A 19,544-nucleotide genomic window follows, 5' to 3' on the forward strand; every position below is an offset into this window, starting at 1 on the left:
TGTTAATTTCTGCTGTACAGCAAGGTGATTCAGATACACACACATCCCTCCACGCATTCTTGTTCATATTCTTGTCCATTATGGTTTTTCACAGAGTATTGAATACAGTTCCCCGAGTATACAACAGGATCTTGTTTATCCATTCTATAAATAACAGTTTGTGTCTACTAACCCCCAAATCCCAATCCATCTCTCCCCAGTAGTGGCTACATTTTTGTACAGAAGAAGAATTATCCTAGAAGAGTAGGCTTGAATTGTTAATGACTGATTAATGTATATGTCCTCAGTACAATCTCTTATTCCCTATGTGGTTGTTGGTTTTTGTGGGGTTTTTGACTTGAAAATACTCAAAGTCTCTTTTTGATAAGTAATGCTACTAGCAAATATAAAATACTCGGAGTAATGTATTAGTTGGATACTTGCACTTGAAAGTTTATTGTCTTTTTAAATCAACACAAGCAGGCATTTGTTTATTGATGCTAGTAACATCAGTATTAGAACTTTTATCAAGATGCAACATTCACCAACCTTTTTTTCTTAGAATTCCTAAAGATGGGCTCCCAGTTAATCAGCTATTAAAAAACTATCTGTTAAAGCTGAGTTAAACTTAGCTGAGTTTAATTAAATTTTGAAAGTTGACTGGGAATTCATCCAAAATGCGCTCATCAAAAGACAAAGGTATTTGAAAGTAGAGGTAAGAGATAGGATTATGGGGGGTGGGGAATTAATTTTAAAACTCTTGAACTGGAAAAATGGTTTAGTGATAGAAAAGCTGAAGATAAAAAGGTTTTACTTTAAAAATAGTTCAGTATGGTATATCTGTCCCTAGGATTTTCTCTGGCATGCTCCTTTCAGAAATGTGCTTGCCCACATTAAAAAATTACTAAGGATAATGGAAAGTGAAAATTGCTGAAATGTACAAAATTACCAAAGGTACAACATCATTTGGAAATAACTATAAGAACATTTTCCCAACCTAAAAACTCCAAAAGAGTTTTTTATGATCTGTGAATGTACTTAAATGTAATCTCATAAACAAGTTAAAATATTTTAGCTGTGCATTAAACAAATTCTCTTTAGGAAGAATAATGAAATTACATGAATTTAGTACTGTCTGGAAAAATATGAACTATAAAATGGAAAGTTAATCCTGCTGGTAATCTCATTAATGTGGGTTACACTGAACTCCTTACAGGCAAATAAATTGTTAGCTCTTACATAGATGGATATCTGTCCTGAGTAGAATGAGACATGTTTGGCTCAGTAATTATCAGTGGAACAAATAAGCATGCTTTGTTCAGATAGATCTCAGATTGTTCACTGTTTGACATATAGTTATGCTTGATTTCAATAGTAACTAATGAAATGATAGTAATTTTATGTATTTACAATCCTATCTGTGCTGTGAAAATTAACATGTCTATATTGGTCAAGCCAACTCATTAGAAAAGATCCTGATGCTGGGAAAGATTGAGGGCAGGAGGAGAAGGCGGCGGCAGAGGATGAGATGGTTGGATGACGTCATTGACTCAATGGACATGAGTTTGACGAAGCTCTGGGAGACAGTGAGGAACAGGGGAGCCTGGCATGCTGCAGTCCATGGGGTCACAAAGAACTGGACACAACTGAGTGACTGAACAACAACTGGTTAAGAACTTGGTTTAGAAAGAAAAGAAAGTAATTTGTTCATAGAATTTTAAAAATTCAGTAGTAGAATAGATTCAGCTTCTCAAATAACATTATCTGGGTTCTGACTCTCTCTCTTCTTTCTGTTTCTGCATCCCAATTTTACCACTTTCTGTGCTGTTCTCCTTCTTTGGCAAATATTCTGGCAAAGACTGAACCACTTAGCAACCTCTCGTAGAAGGGGTATATTTCTTTTGCAATAGGAGCTGACCTCCCGTTGTCTCAGCGTGGCTCACATGCCCATCACCGGGCCATGCGGTAGTGCTTCGGTGGTTGGATGGGCCCTTAGCTTCCTGTGGCAGCCAGAAGCAATCACCACAGACTGGGTGGCTTACAAAAAGAGGAATTTACTTTCTCCTTTCTGGAGGTCAGTAATCCAAAATGAAGATGTCACCAGGTCTGTTCTCCCTTCAGAGATTCTGGTAGAGATTCTGTTTCTTATCTCTTCCAGCTTCTGGTAGCTCCAGGTTTCCTTGGCTTGTAGCAGCTTTACTCAGATCTCTGCTTCAATGACCATCTTGCCTCCTCCTCAGATCTGCGTCTCTCCTCTGTGCTTTTGTGTTCATCTCCCTCCAAGTAAGAACACACGTGATTATATTTAGGGCCTTCTGGGATCATCCAGGATGATCTCATGTCAAGAACCTTAATTTCACCTGTAGAGTCCTACTCCAAATAAGATCATATTCACAAGTTCCTGGGACTAAGATGTAGACAACTGTTGCCAGGACACCATTCAACCCACTCGAGCTAGTAACCGTTTAACAATCTCCTTGACAAAAAAGGAAAAACCCTTATATACAGTATTTGCCTACCTCTGTGGTGTAAATATTGCCACCATGTCCACTTTCAAGCCGTCAACTGGAAGTCACTGAACTTGGCATTGGGAGAAGATGCACAATAGCAGAGCACTCTATAGTACTTCCACCATCCAGATCCAAGAGATGTAAAAAGCCTTAAGAGCATAGATAATAGAGTAAGGAATTGAAATAATTAGAAAGTGGTGAGTTTTGAGGACCTATTCACTTTGTTTTAAATATAATTTATTTAATTATATATTCATATACTTTAATTTTTAATAGTGATGATATTTAACAACTGGCTCACAAAATTCCTGAAAATTTACCAGTGGATTCAGAAGAGCTGATGTGATTCAGCACCAATACACTGGGTAGAATCTGCTACCTGATCAGGTCAGAGTCATAAAGCCTAAAACATAGGGTCGGCAACATGCAAACCACCCGGACTGCAAATGAGGTGGGTGGTTCCTCAAGAGAACGCTGGGGTGCTATTAGTTAAGAAAGAGAAAATAATAGGGAAAAGACAAAAAAGACAAAGCCACTTCCCATCATTGTTTACAGACATATTAATGATTTCAGGCTTAGAAAAAAAATTTAGCAGTTTGAAACTGTTACAGGTATTGTGGCTATGTGTAGTTCTTCAAATCAGTATCTCTACCTAAGATAAAAATCAGTTTTCACATTCTCACTTTTCTTGGTTCATACAATCTGTTTTTAAGCCTAGACATATCTATCCCAAGGCTTCCCTGCTGGCTCAGATGGTAAAGAATCCACCTGCAATGCAGAAGACCTGGGTTCAATTCATGGGTTGGGAAGATCCCCTGGATTTTATACCCACTCCAGTATTCTTGCCTGGAGAATCCCATGGACAGAGAAGCCTGGTGGGCTACAGTCCATGGTGTGGCAAATAGTCAGACATGACTGAGCAACTAACACTTTCATATCTATCTCAAGGCAATAAACTTCAGAAAAAGACATAAACCAATGGTCTTTTTTAGAGTATCTTTAAAAAAAAAAAAAGGTTAAAACCTTTATTGAGACACAATTTATACATCATGCAATTTACCCATTTAAAGTGCAAAATTCACTGTTTTTTGGTATATTCACAGAGTTGTTCAACCTTCACCACAATTAATTTTAGAACATTTCCATCACTCCCCCAACAAAAACTCTGAACCACTCAACTGTCATCTTCCAGTGCCTGCACTCTGACCTATTCCCCTTGGTGACCACTAGTTATTTTCTTCTCTCTAGATTTGCCTAGTCTAAGAATTTCATATGAATAGAATCATGTACTAATTGTTCCTTTGTGACTGGCTTTTTCAATTAACATAATGTTTTAAAGGCTCATCCATGTTTTAATATGTGTCAATATTTCATTCCTTTTTATTGCCAAATGGTATTCCATTGTAAGGATAAACCACAAGTTGTTTATCCATTTATTTAGTTGGTGGCTGTCTGAACTGTTTCTCCTTTTTGCCTATTATGAATAACGCTGCTGTGAACATTTGTGGACAAGTTTTCATATGGACATAATTTTCATCTGTCTTAACCCAGTGGCCTTTTAAGTTAAAAATTTTAGTGAGGTTTCTTATATTCCACACGCTGAAGGGAACTACCATTTAGGAATGAAATCAGAAATGCCACATACCGAATTCCAGTTCTCTTAGATTTTGGATCACTACCTCAACCCCTTAAGAATCCTGGGACGGGTTCAGTCCAGAGGAGGACTCTGCTCGCCAACTCCAGGATGGAGGAGGGTGCTGTTTGTCAGAAGAATGTAGCAGGTGACTTTGGGCAAATCACCGAGTAGGTTTGATAGAATTTCCTCTCACACCCAAGGCCTGGCCTTGCCCAGAGAAGGCTTATAATCATTAGTCCATCACAATGCAATTTGGGCACTCTCCATAAGCCAAGTATAAAGAATAATAAAAATAAAATCTTAGTCTCTGACCTGGAAATAAGAGTCATGGGGTTTGGGACACTTGCAGGAAAAAGGGAAATTTTTAGCTTCTCTGATAGAGGCCAGTAGAGAGCTTCATTTTCTCCCATGAGTGATGGGAGGAGTTCTTTCCAGTTCTGTCTTGCAGACCTGGGATGGGGGAAGAAAAAAACAAAACTCCATATTAATTTATACAGCAGCTTTCTTCCAAAAAATTCAGAGTGTCTCAAACAGTCTTTCACTCATTGCCCTGAGGGAGTTTGCATAAATGTGCATATGAAATTATTTCTTTTAAAATTTACACTCTCCAGTTAGCCAGTACTGGGCAGAAATAGAACCAGAAAAGCAGACCTCCTGACTGAACATTCCACTATAATATTTTCAGTGAGCTTCTGTAAATCAGTGCAGAGCCTTAAAAACAGGATCTCTCCATAATATCCCCGGAACTCTGCTCCCTGATGACTGATGTTCATTTCCACAGGGGCAAAATTTTCCCTTCCGAATGAGAGTCAGCCGGCATGGCGTGCACCACGACCCTCAGGAGTCACAAGTCGCGGGCTTAGGCCCACCTTGAAACAGGCAGCCCAGATTCCCTCGCAGCTCAGCCCTCCTAACCCAACTGGAAACCTCTCAGGAACCTTGAGACTGGCTCAGCCCGAAGGAGAAAGAGTCCTGCTCCCCAACTGTGGGCAGAAAACTGTGGTCTAGCCAGTCCCTCTCCTCCTGTCACTGTCGTGTCTCCACGTTGCTTGTCCAGGGAGCTGGACTGCCCCTCAGAGTCATGGAGGTCACAGTGGGGCACATACTCAGTTCCAGTTTCCCAGAGCCCAACTAGGTGCCCGGGTGCAAGGCTCTGGGAGAGCTTCCAGCATCAGGCATACACAGGGCCAGCCTGGCTCTTCACCCTAAACCAAACACTTAATTCCTCCTCTTGGACCTCTTCTCAACATATTCTTATTTTGAGGTTCTGATAAACCATCCCTGAAAAAAAAAAGTTGTGTTGTTGTTATTGATGTTGTTAGAGTCACACTAGCTCATGTATTCTGGAGAAGGCAATGGCACCCCACTCCAGTACTCTTGCCTGGAAAATCCCATGGGCGGAGGAGCCAGGTAGGCTGCAGTCCATGGGGTCGCTAGGAGTCAGACACGACTAAGCAACTTCACTTTCACTTTTCACTTTCATGCATTGGAGAAGGAAATGGCAACCCACTCCAGTGTTCTTGCCTGGAGAATCCCAGGGACCGGGGAGCCTGGTGGGCTGCCGTCTCTGGGGTCGCACAGAGTCGGACATGACTGAAGTGACTTAGCAGCAGCAGCAGCTCATGTATTTAGAATCTCAGGGAATCACACCTGGGGAGTTATGTGTACTGTTCTTCCCACCCCCAGAAACCTCTGGGCTCCACAAATTCCTTCCCAGGGGCTTGGGGGAATGGGAAGTCATAATCTATTTAGCAACAAAAAGTTTAAACTTGTGTCCCACGCTGCATCCAGCCTCAGACATATTTTGTTTCAGCCCCTACACTCTTAATTAACCATGCTTCAATTTTATTTAAACTTCATGTTTGGACTGGTTCCATAGTTTGTGGGGTCTGGTGCAATGTGAAAATGCAAACCCCTTGTTCAACGTTGAATAATTTCACGTGACACCAAGCACCGAGGCCCTTCTGAGTACCAGTCTCATGGGACTACACAGATTGCTTGTCTGTGAAGCCATCAGCCCTGCTGCCAACATTTAAAGAGCAAAAGACTCTTAACCTCTCTCAAAGACTAGAAAAATTTGATGCTCTAGGTTTTCTTCCCCAAATGGAACACAGAACTGGCCGGTGCTGCGAAGCCGCTTGCGTTAGTTCGCTAGGGCTACCGTGACAAAGTCCACAGACTGAGTGACTTCAATGACAGAAGTTTATCTTCTCACAATTCTCAAGGCTATGCAGCTGAGATCAAGGTGTCAGCAGGATGGCTCTTCTAAGGCCTCAGTCTTGACGTTTCCTTCTCAATGATGAGCACCCTCTCCCTATATCTTCACAGGGTCTTCCCTCTGTACTTGCCTGCATCCTGATCTCCTCTGCTTATACAGACACCAGTCACCTTGGATGGGAGCCCACCATACTGACCTTTTAATTGAATAACAATTTTTAAAGGTTCTATTTCCAAATACAGTCAGATTCTGAGGCCCTGGGGGTTAAAGCTTCCACATATAAAATTGTGGAGCGGACCCAACACAGTTCAGTCCAGGATACAGTTGTTCGGGCTTCCTTGGTGGCTCAGATAGTAAAGACTCCACCTACAATGCAGGAGATCCAGGTTCGATCCCTGGATTGAGACGATCTCTGGAAGAGGGAATGCCTATCCACTCCAGTATTCTGGAGAATCCCCTGGACAGAGGAGCCTGGCGGGCTACAGTCCACAGGGTTGCAAAGAGTCGGACACAACTGAGTGACTAACACTTTCATTTTCATGCTTTCACTTTAGAGAACTGAAGGCACAGTGCTCCAGGTCAAAGCACCAGCCCTGTGCTCAGCAGCCGCCATCCACCGTGTTGTGTGGGCTCTGTTCTTCGTCCCATTTCCTCTCAGAGAGGCAGCCCTGCTCCTCCCGGGAAGCATATGGCCTAGGGACACTATCCACGCTGACTACATACTCCCTGAAGCTCTGCCTACTAAGGTCGCTACTCAACTGATCCTTGAAAGCACTATAATCAGTTTCTTAAACTCAAAAACAAAAAAATGTACCCATTCTGTTGTGATAAGACTTCAAGTGCAGAGCAAGAAGAATTGCCCTGGGGGTACAACTGACTACGCAGAGACTCGATCTGCAGGTTTTAGGAGAGGGAACTCGCAGCCACCACAAAACTCTTCCTGGGGCTGATCCCACTGAACATCACCTGACCATACAAGGGACGGCTCAATATGTCAGTGGAAACTCAACTCTACAGCTCCTTGGAAGTGGCGTGCTCCCAAACAGGCCTTTGTACCTATTCGCTGAAATGTTAGCCAGATTATAGCTGAAAATTCTGCTAATTCTGGGGAAGTTTTTGGTCTTGTGCCTGGAACTATTGAAACATACATTCACACCTACCACATGTAACACTTAGCAGCATAATTTCCAGCACAACACTTTCATACTTTATTTTTAAAAGAAACAGAGCAGAGACTAAAGACCTGCACTCACTGCGGCTTTTTGCAGGAGGCTCCACAAAAGGTGGAGACGATGGCTTCTGCGATGAAGGGAGGGATTTCTTTACATTTTTAAAGGAAAGGAGTCACACAAATCTTTGCTCAGAATCAGGGAACTCAGGATGCTGAAACCTAACATTTGCACCTGCATATAAATAGAAAACAATAATAAAAATGTCAAATGTGCAAGGCTCTGGCAAAAGAGTAACGATTATCTCATAAATCCCAGCAAAAGAATTTTAAAACATCTTACTGTAGCCCCTTTTGTGTTAAAACTGAGAAAGAGAGGTTCTTAAATTTTTAAAGACTCTCCTCAGACCAGCTCTGCGCTTAAATGCCGATCTTTTCTCCCAGCCAGGGCAATTCCCACCCCACTAGGTTACTTCTAAACAGGCATTGTCCTGTCGGCCTAAATTGCATGCCAGAATTACAAAACCCGCTCACTTTACACCAACGTCTCTATTTAGACTGCAGAGTTGAGAAAGCAAAGGCTATTTCAACTTCAACTCCCTTAGCAAACAGAAGAAAAGGCATCTGACCCGCCGACTTTTTCAGCTGGTCCTTGGGTCTGGTCGCCGGTCTCCGCCGCAGCGCGCGGGCGCCGACCGCCAGTCTGCCACCAGGGGGCGCAGCATCCTTTGTCCTGACACAGGCATTGAAAGCAGGCTATGCAGCTGGCTGGGCCTCCCCGAAAATCTGACTTTCACTCCTTTCATGGTTTCTCTCTGGAACCAGCCCACTCCCCGGCCCGCTTCATTCATTTTAAAACCGTTTCTTCTTCCCTGATGCTCACAGTCTCCCTCCATCTCATCTCAGATCTGGGCATGTTACTGGACTCTGGGCAAGTTTCTAAAAGGGCTTTTCAGAGGCACCAGCCCAACCCCAGCTGCTCTTCCTCTGCAAAGCTTAGGAGACCGGGGCCCTAGCTTATCATTTGCTGTCACTTGGAGGCCCCTCAGTTGAGGATGTTTCTAAAGATTCTTCCAGAATGAAGGAGCCTCAAAGACAAGACTAGCTTCCTGCAAGAATTATTAAATTCATTCTCTAATAGCCCTCCCCTTCCTCTCAAGAAATAATAACAAACAAATGAAATGACCCCCACCCCGCGTCCCCTCCCCCCGACCCCGCACCCGGCAGTGTTCAGCTTCACCACCCTTCCTGCCCCTGAACAATCTCAGGGTCAGCCTTTGCAGGAAGACACCTACCCACGGGGACCAGCTGAAGCATCCTTTCAGCCACACCTCTTACCACTCCACTGTGCACCCCAAGCAAGGCAACTGCCTCCTCCTACCCTCAACAGCTTGGCTGTATCTATTCTCCAGTAGAAAGAAATCCACCCAGATACCAAAGACTCAGTGTTGTCATCCTTCAGGGATAAAAAAACAGCCGTTTCTACTTTAAAACACACTTGTAGCCCTGCCCCTACATACAGACAGAACACAGACAAAATGCAAACCCTTAGATCCCTAAAAATCCACTGTTCTACAGGAGTAGGGCGCAGGGTTCCTATCCAGGTCTTTGAAAGGCAGCTGCTGTATTTACATGGAAAGATTTCAAGTTTACAGAGTCTTTTCCCTGCCTCTCATTTTAGCCTCAGAACAACTCTCAGAGTTGTTCAGGAAAGTCTCAAGCCCAGGACATCTGCTCCAGTCCTGGAGCTAGTACAGGGTAGGGGCAGCACTTTGGAGGCAGTACTCAGGTGACCGGGGCCTGAGGAGAGCTGCGGGTCCAATTGCTGTCACAGATGAACCTCAGGATATCTGCACCGAGAGAGCCATGGTTTGGTCTCCTGAAAAACTGTAGCGTGAGTAAGTGCCTAGATGGGGCAGGAAGAGAGGAAAGGAAGGGGTGATATTAACTCTAACCTGACCTTTCTTTTTATCTCTGGCTTTCTTCACTTCCATTTTCTCCCCACTCACCTGAGCTAATGCAGAAGAATGGAAGGCTGAGCCTGGGGACAGGTAGCCCCAGCCAGTCCACCTAATGTGAGCTGGCTTCTTCTTCATAAAGTAATGATAAGGTCTGCCCGATATGGAAGAGAGTCACTAAAGGACAAAAAAGGTCAGTGGTATTCTGGGCAGGAGGGAAGAATAGAGTGGGAGACTTTTACTTTCATTTTATGTCCCTTTGTATTTTGATTTATGCATATTATTACTTTCATAATTTGATTTTAAAATTTTTATTGGGGCTAATGATGCTCTTCAGAACAGCTGTAGTGATGACTTACATAAAGTGTCTGGCATGCACGTGGTCTGGCACGAAGTTGATGCTTCCTGAACAGTAGTTTACTTTAGCGATCACAAACCCTCAAAACTGAGCAAACGGACTTCAAAATCAAGAATCTTGGAGTATAATGCAGACTCTGCTCTCAGCTCACTGTGTGCTCTTAGGAAGTCAACTACCTTCTCTGAGCCTTTGTTTCCTCATCTGTAAAATTATAAGGTACAGGCCAGTTGATTTGGAAAACTATGGGGAGGACAGAGCAGGGCTCACCTCCCCCTCCAAAGTGACCGAGGCACCTTTTAAAACTCAGCTACACACTTTGCAAAGGAGGTCTCTTAAGCTTGAGTTCATCAGAGACCCTTGCTAAAAGTTGTCAACTAAAGGGTAGGTGGAAAGGGCCAGACACAGCTGAAAAAGTTCTAAAATAATACAGGAATTAAATTAGGAAAAAAAATACATCAACACTCTGGGAACGCCATCAGCTTAAGGGGGTGGGTGGGGGGAGGTGGGAAAAGATAGTTTAGGCTCTTCTTTGGGTGCAGTTGGCACCATGATGATTTCCTGACAAAAAGAGTTGTCATTGGTTGGCACAGGGGATGAAATTCAAGGCCCAGCCAGGGTTAGCCCCAGTCCAGTCTCCTAGGCTGAGAGTTTTATGTGGGTGCAGGGCTGGCCCTGGAGAGACTAGACCCTCCCCTTAACACAACCATAAGGAGAGCTGCCCAGGAGAATTGGATGAAAACACCTCTGAGGTTTCTTCCAACATTACCTGAACCACCACCACTATCACCACCACAACAAAAGTCTATGGATCATAGAAAAGGGTCAACAAAAGACTGAGTCATAGAAGGCAGAGATGCTCAGACAATAACACTTCAGCAGCTGGATTGGGGAGACCTATTCTGGGGTAACCCAGCTCCTGAGAATCCAATGGTGGCTTGTTTCTGGAACATGCATGGATTCATTTCCCACCCTGCTCAAAATCAAATTTTTCCTTATAGTCTGCTTTGCCAGTGCTGGGCCTTTGGGGACAGGATGGCAGGTAGTCTGATGGGTAGAAAGGTTGAGACTCCTTTCACCCTGTGGTCTTCTTCCTATTTAAAGCAGCACCGCCTGTCACAGTAGCCTCTTGCCAATATTGGAGGCAGGAATATTTTTCTGACATTGTAAGGGGGGGTGTTCAGAGCATATGGGAGGCCCTTTCCTGAGGCCATTGCAGGGTAAAAATTGGTTTCACCCGCTCCCCAGGAGGAATCTTCAGCCTTCCCCCAACCCCCAACTCTGAAGGTCAGACTCAAAAGGTATCTACATTTCTATTTTTTAAAAAAGGAGAAAAAGTGGATTTTTTTTTTTTTGGTATCTCTGAATTATCTGACCATGCCTGTTAAACAATGACATCTCCTCCCAAAGCCCGTGTTGTCACTGCCTAAAGAGAAGGTAGTCTTTTCTGTTCTTGTGGGATCTGAAATAACGGTACCAAAGTATAGGGACACCTGAAAGACCCCTCCCTTTTTTTTATGAAGCTAGCGATCTAAGAGAGGGGAAGGGGTGGGGGGAGAGGGAGGAAGAAGGAGGTTCCTGTAGAGAGGCATCCGCAGGTAGCAGCAGCTCTGCCTGATTTCCAGAGAAAAACTAAGTAAATACAAACTGCTCCATCAATCATCACGCTTTGACAAACCTATATTCCTCGAACTTCAGTGTCTTTCAGAGAAATCCCTTCTGTTGTACATTACAAGTCAATTTCAATGGCAATTCTGAATGTCTGGCCACTTGTTAAAATGCTTTCTGCGTTTGCTTTTCTGTGTGGTTCTTTTCTGTGCCCGTTTGTATCTCTAATAAGCAGCATTGTTTATTATCCTTGGGTCCGTGCCCCTGGGACTGAACTGAAATAGAACAGGAGTGCCGAGTTTGAGCGCTGGGAAATACTTCGGGTTTCCCAGGCCCCTGAGGGGTCTCTGGGGCAGAGGAGACAGCCGCGTGGGGAAAGCCCACCCATGTGTGTGCGCCCTGCGAAGGGCAAGCTTGCAGGAGTTGTTCCAGACTCCCTTAGGTACTGGGCAAGGATGCCGAGATGAGTCCACAGGAAGGAGGCACATGGGGATGGGAAATGCCACTAAGGTCTGGGACTAGGGGTGTGACTTAAGGGCCAAACAGTCTAATATTGCCAGGATCACAAAAAGAGACTGTGACGCGGGAAAGGTTCTGAGCTATCTTTTAGGTCCGAAGTCTCAATACTCATCCCCGTGCAATTAATTCTCACGAATAAATTCTCTTTCTTCTACATAGCCCCTCAGTCTCTGCTGTCAAAACGAGCATCCTAAACAAGACGAGGATTACCCCCCTTCTTCCCTGCAGTTGCCTAATATTTCTCCCCATTTCGTTTTCAGCCGAGTGCTTTGTGACCACGGGGATGGAAGCGCGTGCGCCGAGAAATAAAGCTCCACTGTACCCTTAGCTACAGAGACTTTCCGCCCCCTCCAACCCCCAAATCGGCCCCTCCGTAAGGCCTCTCCCAATTCCACTGCTCCCAAAACAGAGTGGGGTTCGTTATCAAAAAGCAGAAACCCGCATCGGAGATACAACCCGGCATGCCTTCCGCGTCTGGGGGAAATTTTTCCGGTTTAGCCCAGCCTGCGTTTAAACGGCCACCCCAGTTTAATGTCAGGACAGAATGTGCCGGAGAGTTTGCCGGAAAGAATGTTATTAAACCGCGTGAGCCAGACCCTGGTTGTGTGCTTCCCAAGCGAGACTTCTAGACCCAGGGCCCGGCCCGAACTGTCCTTGCCACAGGTTCCTGTGAGAGACAAGCCCCTGTCCGCAACTTCCGAAATTTCCTCCAACAGGCTGCAAAGACTGCTCAAATTGTCCTTCCTAGCTCCACTCCCTCATCCAGTTAGGTTGTTTTAAAATACAGAGATTCTGTTTGCTCGTAAGAACAGAGTGATTTCCCTCAAGCAACTCCTGCAAGAGCTTTAAGCAGCCTCTGGGTTGCAGCGCGTCCAAGCGTCTGAGGAGTTTTCCGAATTTCCAGAAGTAGTAAAGGGAATTTTGGTGCCGGAGAAAGTGCGGGGTCTGCGAGTGCCGGGTTGGGGTGGGCGCCGAGGAAGCCGCCTGGAGGCTTTTTGTTTTTTAAAGTTAGACTTGTACCGAGGTGCCAGTACAAACGGCACCGCTACGTGGTTTCCTAATTTAGAGAATCGAGCTGAGTTTGGGCCCATCCTTGAAGCCAGGGGCCCCGCTCAGCGTACTATTTCCAGTTTTCCAAGAGCGAGCAGAAGCGCGGGCGCAGCTCACTGGGCACTGCCAGGCGCAGCTGACTTTGTCCGCTGCTCCCGGCTCTCCGCTCTTCTCCCTTCTCGTGCCAACCCCAGAAACATCCCATCGCTGCCAGGATTGCACCGGGGAAGTGAGGGCCGAATGTCTAGGCTGCGGAATCTCCCAACAGGTAGTTTCACCCAGGAGCTGGCAAGGCTTAAATATCAAAGGTTGGGTCGCACGGGCTGCATTAAACTGGAGCACAGACACGGTCACCGAGGGAGCCAGGAGAAGAAAAGTTGCTTTCTGGGAGTCACTTTAAATAACCCCGTTTTCTCTCCAATCTCCAACTTCTCTCGAAATAGCGCGAGCTGTGCCATTTGGAATGGCACTCAATGAGCCTAAATAAGCCGCTTCAGGCTGTAAATTCATATCCGATTTGAATTCTTTTTTCCCCTCAGTAGTTACTAGAGAACCCAGCTCGGCTTTGGAGCGATAGGTATTTATTTGAGAATTGGGAGATTCGCCTTCGAAACGTCGTAGGCTCCAGGGCAAAAGAGGAAAAGGCTGTGTTGCACTTGGATGATATAATTGAATTATGCCTTTCCCTGGTGTGCAGTGAGGAAAAGCAGGATGCCAGGCAGTATGTGGAATGGGCGGCGGCAGCCTCGCGCTCCAACGAGCGCACCACACTTCCTTCCCAAGGCGCGGAGAGAAGTTGGGTTGGGCCACTGTGTCCTGCCTCCAGCAAGGATGTGCACCAGCTGGAATGTCGTCGCAGCAGCACGATCCCGGCTGCGTGGCCCCCTCCCCTTCGGGGGCACTCTCCCAAAGGTGCCCGCCGGAGTCCGTGGACGCACGTGGTACATGGATACCCGTGGCGCGACTCAAAACCGCGCATAACACCCCAAAGATCCCAGGCGCGCGCAAGGCCCTCGCCGGGTGAGGGAAGGTGGGGGACCGAGCCCTTGAGCCAGCGGATCTAATCCCGCTTTGGCAGACAAGCTCTGAGCTGTCATGGGGTAATGCTTTCCGCACCGACACAAATCGCGGAACTCCGGCTCTGCCTCGTCAGTCTCCTAGAGAAACGTTCTCAAACTTTCCCGGGGTACTGGCCCCTAGAAGCCTCTGGGGCCATAGGCGAAGCTGACCCGAGAGACTTGGATCTTTAACCGCCTGAGGACCTGGCGTCCCAATAACACCCAGCCCGCTCCCCCACGCCTTCCCCAGAATGGCTTGTTTGCCCTGCGTCTCCACCGCTAACCACGCTACCCAAACTTTCCAAAGTTTTCTACCGCTTTGCCACCTCCAGTTCGCCTGGGCTGGAGCTGGCGAGAGGAGAAAAAGACCCCCCCCACACACACACCCTCCCTCCACCTCTCTTTCTCGCCTCTCCCTCCCACCTTCGGCCTCCCCTGTGTGTCCAAACCTTGCAAGTCGGAGCGTGCGGCGGTGGAGCCCCCGAAGGCACCGACTCTGCAGGGGACGGATTTCATGCTGCATCCCCCACTCTCAGTGCCTCGGCCGTTCCGCCCCCTCCTCCCCCACCTCGTTTGCGGCGCAGGGACCTGTGGGCTTGTAATTTAGTTTTGTTCAAATTTAGTTTTTTATCCCCCCTTTTCATTTTTAAAGATTTTTTTTTTTCTTCTTTGAGATTACACTCCGTTGGAGCTCAAGAGTCTGCCTGCCTTCCAGTTTTCCTGCGCGGGGTTCGGGAGACGCATCCTTCGCGCCGGGCGGGTTGTCTTGCGAGTGGGGCCAGGGGCTCCCAGGCCGCAATTTCTCCAGCTGGGTTTCGTCTCCCTAAGAGACCCTCCATCCTGGCGTGGGGCAAATTCGTGGCGGAGTTCAGCCTGAAGGCAATCCTCCTGGGCCACCACCCCACCCCACCCCGCCCCCTACTCCCGCCAGAGCTGCGGCTGCAGTTGGTTCCAGGGATGTTTTTATACCAGTTTAGTAAACGAAGTAGGCAGTAGAGGGGAGACCCTATTCTAACACCTTCCTGAGGTCTTCCTACACACGGAAAATTCGAGGTAGAAAGGTTGCGTCCCTCCAGGTTCTGCAGCGACGCGCGCCCCGCCGGGAGACCCCCACAGAAATGCCCCGAGTTGGTTGGTTTGCGGCCTATTGTGTTTTTATTTTGTCTAGGATTAGTGTGGTTGGAGATTTTTGCAGCCAGCCTTACTACCCCGGGGCTTCAACTTTCAAACCAAGTCAACGGGAACATTCCGAAGGAAACTGGATCCCCGGGTGCGCCGCCCGGCCGGGTGCGGGGCAGAGAAACGTAATCCTCTGCGCACCGCGCGGGGCAGACTCTTGGTCCTGGGGTCATTTCTGAATCCCACTGGATTGGTGTGGGGATCGGACTAACCCCTCTCCCCCGCCCCCACCCCAGGGTTGGGGCCAGCACTTTGCCTCGATCCTTCCACGTGCTGGGTGCGTTCCTGTTGTCGTTTGCAGACGATGCCTGCCCCACGGGCATCCCTAGGGGCTAATGGGTTCAGCCCGGCCGCCTTAGCGTCCCCAGCATCAGACTCGAGTTTGCCAGGCGCTCAAGGTTAGGCTGCCTGTTACCTCATGTGACCACGGACGTGAAAATCTACCCAAAACAAAGGTGCCCACAAACGGCTACCGGAGGGAGCAGCTGAGACCTGCCCCCTCCCCACCTCCTTCCTTTGACTTCCCTGCGCTGGGGAACACCTGCCCTGCATGCCCAACTCATTCGGGGTTCCTTCAGGGCGCTCCTCACACAGGCCCCGCTAGGACTCGGCTGCCTGGGACCGAGGTTCCACCTCCTCGCCCCTTCGCCGGCCCCCCCCAACCCCGCTCCCCGAACCCACCCCCGGGCTGGTCCCTGCCTGCTCAGGCCCACGTTGTCACCAAGCGTATGTGGGAGAAAACCCAGCGGAGTGTGGCCTGGGAAGGCGGGAGGTTTCCCGGCCCATTCAAATGGCAGCCCAGCAGTAACAGTAAAACCGCTTCATCGGCGGGTGAGATGCCTGTGGCGGCTTTTTAAAAGGCGTGGTGAGTGGGGATAAAGAGGGAGGCGAAAGGAGAAAAATTAAGGTAGAGGAGGAAGGCAGTGGATAAAGTTGTGGGTGTAAGCTGCCCTGATTCTTAACTCCTCCTCCTACCACCCCCGAGTTTGAGCAGTTGACAAAGCTGTTAAGTCCCAAACTTCTCAAGGGCCGGCGGAGGAGAGGCACCTAAACCCCCAGAGCCAGCGGTACCCAGCCACACTTGGCTTGGGGGCAGGAGAATCCACTGAAGCCGGTCGGTGTTTACTTTGAGTATAAAGGATCCGTGCACAAAAGAACCCCGACTTCCCTTTGCCATCCCCACCCCCACCTACCCTTCCATAGTCCTAGGGCTGTATTTATTTATTTTTCATCTCTGGCACCCGAGATTTCACTCGGAGATTTTAAGGCAGGAGAGGAGAGAAGGAAGATAAGATTAAGAAAAGGGCTGGCTGAGGACTAGAGAGGTATTGAAAACCCAACTTAGATGAATTTGGGAGTGTTTTAAAATTTCATTTCCTTCAGAAGCTGTCTTCTGTAGACCAAAACCTAGTTCCATTACTGGAAAAGGAAACTACAAGTCTCTCTGGAAACAAAGAAGTGAAAGGCTTGAGGGACACCCCTTTCCCCTGCCTCTCCTCAAGTGAATAGAAGCAACTTTCTGCTCAGTGTTGTGACACCTAGCTGCCCCAGCATGTGGATGGTCATTTCCTTTCAGGAAGGCCAAGGAGGGGGTAGGGAGTGACCCAGAGCCTGATGGCGGTGCCATTTATCTTCTGGGATGGAGCCTGGGGAAAGCCCTGGTGTAACACCAAGAGATGGGGCAGCGTGTTGGCAGTGTCACCGGAAGGATGAGGAGCCATCCTTCTTCCTTCAAAGCCCCTCTCCTGATTATTTACAACTTCAAGTTTATATTTCAAATCTTGAGGCTTAGTTGTTGTTGTTTTTTTAAGTAGAACATTTACCAATGTGTTTGAAATTAATTTTGTATGTTCCCTATTACTGTTGTTTGTAGGATTTTCTTCTCCTTTTTGTCTTTTCTTTCTTGCCTCCTGTAGTATTGGCAGTCCCATAGGAAGAGCTTTAGTGGGGAGGGTGAAATTGACCAGTTCATTCTTACTACCACAAAAAGCAGCATACACATCGACTCTCCATTCTTAATATAATCCTTTAAAAAAATTAGTAAAACAGTCACTTAGGCAGGAACTGGTTAGGACTGAGAAATTGCTAATACTAGGACACTAGCTAATCCTGTCTCTTTAAGAAAAATCCATAAAGGTCTTCCATCAGCCCAGAGTCTGGGAAAGAAGCAAACTCAGTACTTGAAACAAAAGAGACAAAGAGGCCAAACAACAAAACAAACAAACAACTCCCCCTATCCCCCCCTCGGAGACAACAATAGACGAGACACAGCAAGTGCAGTTACTGCCCGCCCGCCCGCTGCTGTCCCACTGCCAAGTCTCCTGCATTTGGCTGGAGACTTTCTCTCTCACCCCACTCCCACTCGTCACCCCCCTTCCTCAGCCCTTTCCTGTCTTTCTCTGTGTGTGACTCTCTCTGTGTGTCCTTCTCTTGGGGTCTGGCTGTGTGTGTGTGTGTGTGTGTGTGTGTGTGTGTGTGTGTGTTTTGTCCCTGCCTGTCTCTGTGCTGCTTTTGTTTTCACTTGATGTTGCTCTGTCTCAGACCTTCATATTCTCTCTCCCTGTCCCCCTCTTTCACACCCCCGCCTCCAGTTTAAAGGCTCACAGCATATTAGCATACTCTGCCCTTTATATATTTACTTGCTGGCCCTTTTCTGGGCATCTCCTAACGGCCTTCTCAGAACTTGTTTCTCTGGGTCGTCAAGGTGGCCTATTTTGTATTTTGTTGGCAGCCCTTTCTGCCAGGAGAATCCCAAAGTCCATTTGCACTTGGGTGTTTAACTGCTTCTCCTGTTCAGGTCTTTGCGCTTTTTCTATAAAGGCTCCAGGCACATTTTGTCTGCCTGTCCCCGGCAGTCCTTTTTCCTCTTCTTGGCTGCTGCTCCGGCCTCTCATGCATGCCTGCCTTTGCTTTCTCTCACTGTCTTCCCCCCCACACCCCCCAATCCAGCCTTTTCCTTCCTTTCCCCTCCTCTCCACCAAACTTTAATACAATGCTATAAACATCTTTGCCTGGCGATGGCTTTTCTTTGTAAAGTGAATATAAACCCTTGGAAAGTAGGGAGTGGAGAAAAAAAGGGAAGGATCAATCAACGGAGCCTGCAGACAGCAGAGGCTGAACCATGGAGCAGGCGTCCCTGCCAACAGCTCCATCCTTTTCACACTTTTCTCTCCCTAATAAACCCTTTTGTGATAGTATCTCCTCCTGAAGCATCTGTGTGTGCTCCAGGGAGACACGGAATGGGGGTGGGGGAGAACCTGGTCAGCTCTCCTCTGCTGGGGAGGGAGGTAGAGCCTCATGACTATGTAGCCCCCAACCCAGCCCCTCTCCCCTTCCTCTCAGGAAAACAACACAGAGGCTGTTGGCAATAGGGGCAAGGTCTTCAATGCCTGTTTCGGAGGTGCCTCTTTAAGAGAAGTATGGGATGACTGCTTGAAAAGAAGCTTCTCCAAGGCTTCTCCAAGCTTCTCCAAGGCAAAGGGAAGATTCCAACTATCAGGTTGTGGACTGAAGAGGGCTGAGCTGTTTATCTAAAGGAGATCTGAGAATTCCCAGTTGGTGGTGCAGGGCAGCAAAACAGTGGCACTCACCCCTTCCACAAAAAAAGAAAACAAATCCTGCCCAGTAGGCAACAGAACCAGGACAAATGATCTCCCTTGGCTTCAACCCTTCCTCTTTTCCCCCTTTCCTCAATAATATACAGGCAAAGTCTGATGCCGACAACATTGGAGGCCACTCTGAAGAGAGGAAAACCAATTAGCTTGAGGACATGATAAAAAACAGAAATGTAACAGGAAATTTATCCGCACTGTTTGGTTGCTTGGTGACAAGGGCAGTATTAAGAAACACTGATGTGATAAAACACATATGCACAAACACATACATAGGTGTATATGCATGTAGATTTAGTCCATGGAAAAGAGAGGAAAGTGGAAATCAGACAAACCTGACTTGAATATAACCTGGCCACTCATTAGCTGGGCAACTATACCAACCTCACAGTGGTGTTCTAAAATGTCTGCGGAATTGCATGAATGAAAAAGCCAAAAGCAATGTCTGGCAAGCAGTCTGTGCTCAATAAGTGAGTCCTCCCTATCTGTGTTCCTTCCTCCCTCCATCCTCCCTTTCCTCCCTTCCTTATTTCCTTCTCTCTCACTCCACTGGCTTTCTCCCTGAGCTTTCTATGGTGCAACCAAAGGGGAAACCGTCCAAACTGCCTCAGTTTCCAGACCCTGAGGGAAATTTGAGTGCTCGCTGAGTCCCAATATTGGAACAGGGCAGACCACACCATAACTTACTCCTTCTA

At 47.2% G+C, this 19,544-nt stretch overlaps 1 protein-coding gene and 1 long non-coding RNA gene across 36 annotated transcripts in view; one reads left to right on the forward strand and one right to left on the reverse strand.

Annotated features, from left to right (window-relative positions):
• The window catches only part of NFIB (nuclear factor I B), a 482,616-nt gene that overhangs the window by 181,496 nt on the left and 281,576 nt on the right, over positions 1–19,544 (forward strand). The window lies entirely within an intron of this gene.
• Positions 1–19,544, reverse strand: part of LOC147366880 (uncharacterized) — a 159,547-nt gene that overhangs the window by 114,979 nt on the left and 25,024 nt on the right. For 4 of the 18 annotated variants that reach the window (XR_015169559.1, XR_015169560.1, XR_015169551.1 and 1 more), the window contains exons 1-4: positions 14,509–14,912; positions 7,597–7,746; positions 4,438–4,575; positions 2,499–2,638 (exon numbers count right to left, since the gene is read on the reverse strand). This is a non-coding gene — a long non-coding RNA (uncharacterized LOC147366880). Of the gene's footprint in view, positions 1–407; positions 2,257–2,498; positions 2,639–4,437; positions 4,576–7,586; positions 7,747–8,140; positions 10,574–14,482; positions 14,913–19,544 lie in introns of those variants that run through there. The other 14 variants (XR_015169563.1, XR_015169564.1, XR_015169554.1 and 11 more) reach the window with 11 other exon arrangements.

Source organism: Bos grunniens, chromosome 8 (assembly GCF_055505025.1).
Source record: "Bos grunniens cultivar Pamir isolate PY7600 chromosome 8, Bosgru_T2T1.0, whole genome shotgun sequence".
Classification (NCBI taxonomy): domain Eukaryota; kingdom Metazoa; phylum Chordata; class Mammalia; order Artiodactyla; family Bovidae; genus Bos; species Bos grunniens.